This window comes from Trichosurus vulpecula, chromosome 1 (assembly GCF_011100635.1).
Source record: "Trichosurus vulpecula isolate mTriVul1 chromosome 1, mTriVul1.pri, whole genome shotgun sequence".
In the NCBI taxonomy this organism is placed as follows: domain Eukaryota; kingdom Metazoa; phylum Chordata; class Mammalia; order Diprotodontia; family Phalangeridae; genus Trichosurus; species Trichosurus vulpecula.
Window position 1 is genome coordinate 499994358 of NC_050573.1, and position 3738 is coordinate 499998095.

The following is a 3738-nucleotide window of genomic DNA, read 5'->3' on the forward strand; positions in this document are numbered from 1 at the left end:
TTGTGCCATTTTCAGCCTTGTTCTTTTTCTGCTTGCTTTCTTGTTTTTATCTTGTTGCAGTCACTGTACATTTCTGGTTCTGCTCATTTTACTCTATCACCTCATGTGGGTCTTTGCATATTCCTCAAATTGTTCGTACTTATTTTTCACATGTGTCAGATTTTCCAAATAGCAAAGGTCAAGAGAAGAAACTGTTCTCCAGCTTGCTGTCTCTGTAGCAGGCTTTTTATCCCACTAGGGTCTCCAGATCCAGTAGAGGAATCACAAACCACCTACGGAGAGCTCCCATCAGGACTTCTGAGTGTTTCTGATTGTTTGATGACTGACAGTTCCTGCTGCCTCTTCCTTCCTTTTCCTCACTGCTGGGGAGGCAGGATGGGAGGGGGACAGGGGTCCTGTGGAGCTCTGGGGAGGCCCTTGCTTCCTCTTAACTGCAAATTCTTAGCCATCAATGATGGATTCCCAACTGCTATCCATTGACCACACATCTGTTAGATTTGAGGGTGTTCTGTTCTTTTGTTTGTTTGGGGTTTTTTTTTGTTGTTAACAGTTAAAGACTAAAACGGAAGAATGATTTCTTTTCCAACTAAGAATAAAAGTTGGTACTCCACATGCAAAGCAAACACAGCTGCCACTTCCAGTCAGTAGAAAGCCCAGCTTGTGCCAGTCTTTTCCTCTTTAGCTCCATGGGAGTAAGAAAAGCAAATGGCACGTGGGAGCCAGAGCCAGAAAAACAATGTGGTGCTAAATGGTCTCAGTGTGTGGCTGCTCCCTGCCCCATTGAGCAGAACCATGTGCTTGAAGAATGGATATAACAGTGCTTTTGTATAGCACCGAAATTTGGGAAGGGTTTTCCTCCCAGCTTTGCTGTGGCAGAATTTCAAGCATTAGCTCTACTTTAGGGACAAGGGAGGAGCTGTGATTTCATTGGTATACACAAGTCTTGCTGATTAATCTGGCTTAGTCGCCTAGAGTCGCACAGCTGTTAGAAACAGAACTGTGGTCATCCTGCCTATGAGGTCAGCCATCTATCCGTTCTGCTCCACTGTACGCATGAGGAAATCAATGCTCTGAGTAAGTGATTAGTTGGTCTCAAAAATGGAACATGGGCTGAATTTGAAGACCACTTAGCCTGCTATGCCGGAGATGTCACACATGCATTCTGGCTCATAACACTCCCATGTGCATCCAGAACCACAGTAAAATGTAATTGGGAAATATTTAGCAAAATAAAAATACAGTAAAATATAGATAATAGGTGATTTTCTAAGTTAACCTCCCACAGGGCTCCTTGTATATGGTGTAATGGCCCCCATTTCCATTTGAGTTTGACACTGAGTTACACCATGCTGAACCCGCAGGAAAGATTGTGGAGGACAGAAGTTACAATCATAATAGCTTGTCTTTAATTCAGAACATGGACTGAATTCTTTTCTACTAGAGTCAGCCAGCAAGGGAAAATTTCATCTTGAGTTGTTGCTTTGGTAGCTGGGAAAGACCAGGGCTTATTGGTGCTGCCTTCTGTCCAATAAAAACCCAAGTTCCGAAAGAGCTGGAGACATTGAGAGCCTAAATAAAGGGAGATGAGTGGGAACAGTGGCGTTTCAGCATTCATTTCTTAGAAAATTTTGAATTCAAAATTTTTCTCCCTTCTCTCCCCCCTCCCCAAGATGGCAAGCAATCTGATGTAGGTTAAAAATGTGCAATCATGTTAAACATTTCCGCATTCATCATGTTATGAAAGAAGAAACAGGACAAACACCAAAACCCACAAAAAGCGAAAGTAGTATACTTGCATCTGCATTCAGACTCCATAGTTCTTTCTCTGGATGTGGATTGCATTTTCCATCATGAGTCTTTTGGGATTGTCTTGGATCCTATTGCTAAGAGCCAAGTCTCGCAGTTGATCATAGCACAGTATTACTGTTACTGTGTACAATGTTCTCCCAGTTCAGCTCACTTCACTCGGCATCAGTTCATGTAAGTCTTTGCAGGTATTTTCTGAAATCTGCCTGCTTATCATTTCTATAGCACAGTAGTATTCCATGACATTTATATGCCACAACTTGTTCAGCCATTCCCTGGTTGATGGGTATTCCCTCAATATCCAATTCTTTGCCACCACAAAAAGCTGCTATAAATATTTTTGTATATGTAGGGTTTTTTTTTCATCATCTCTGGGACACAGAGCAGTGGTATTGCAGGATCAAAGGGTATGCAGAGTTTGATTGCTCTTTGAGCACAGCTCCAAATTGCTCTCCAGAATGGTTGGATCAGTTCACAACTCCAACAACAATATGTTAGTATTCCAATTTTCCCACATTTCCAACATTTATCATTTTTCTTTTCTGCCATATTAGCCAATCTGATAGATGTGAATTGGTATCTCAGAGTTGTTTCAATTTGCATTTCTCTAACAGTGATTTAGAACATTTCATATGATTATAGAGAGCTTTAATTTCTTCATTTGAAAACTGCCTGTTCATACCCTTTGACCAATTGGGGATTGACTTCTTATAAATTTGACCATGAGAGCATCTTAAGCAGGAATTGAATGTAATATTTCACCTCAGTTCCCTCTATAAAATGGTGGTGGGGTAGATTACTTCCGAGGTTCCTTTGAACACTGACAATCTATAATTCAGTTTACCCTGTGGATGAATCATACAACTGTAGAGTCCATGACTAATGTTAGGTGAGGCTGGAATCTTCTATTAGGATCTGATAGGGCTTATGATGGTTGGAATGAGATTATTCCCCCCCCCCCAAAAAAAGGAAGAAAGCTCCTTTGTCTCACAGGTGGATGAGGAAAGGACTTAGGACTTAATGTAAGAAAAGTTGGATTTTCCTAATTTTAGCTCTATATAACTATATGCCTCTACTTGGTCCAGCAAGAACCTAAGCAACAAGCCCTGATAACCTTCATCCACCAATCCCAGCTCCCCAGAAAGCTTATATCCTCCAGTCTGGACTGAACCCTACTCCCAGTCCTCCAGTGGCGCCCATCAAGCCTCCCTCAGGAACCTCTAAAGTTACCTGTGCAGCTTCACCCACTGTGTCAATTGTGGGAAGTTGTTGACTACACTATCCGTTTCTCAAGGAATCTTAGGCATGGTACAGCCAATGAGTGTTCAATGTGGCCTTTCTCGGCTCCTGGTGTCTTGAAGGAAATGTTCTTTTGTACATTGGACAATGGGGTGAACCTGGTCCTCATTCAGGGGCAAGCCATGGCAAAGGGGATGGCTGCCCCTTCACCTGCCATGGTCAGTGTGCCTGCTGGCATCCCTCTATGATCTGTTCAGTAAAAAGCTGAATTTGAAGAACAGGACCAGCTCTGTGCTTGCTGTCAAGTTATCACCTGTTGCAGAAAGACACAAAGTCATGGAGAAAGGCAGCTTTTTAGAGAGTTCAACCAGTGACCAACATGATCCCAATATTCTCAAAAGTGATACGGCAGTCTCAGCTCCACACTATCAATTGCCTTGGCGTCACACAGTATAGGTTGCTATGAAACCTTAGACCTTTAGCAACATCACTGAAGGCTTTGTCACCCAGGAAGGGGCTGCATTTTCCCCAGTGATCTGTCCTAAGATTCTAAGCTACTGAAAGAATCTGAAGAACCACTGTAAGGTCCCTATCCACGGTTCTGATGATTCCATTCATGATGCACCATGCTCCCTCGTATCATTTCAACTTTCATCAGTAAAGATTGGTCATGGAAAGTAACCTAGGTGACCC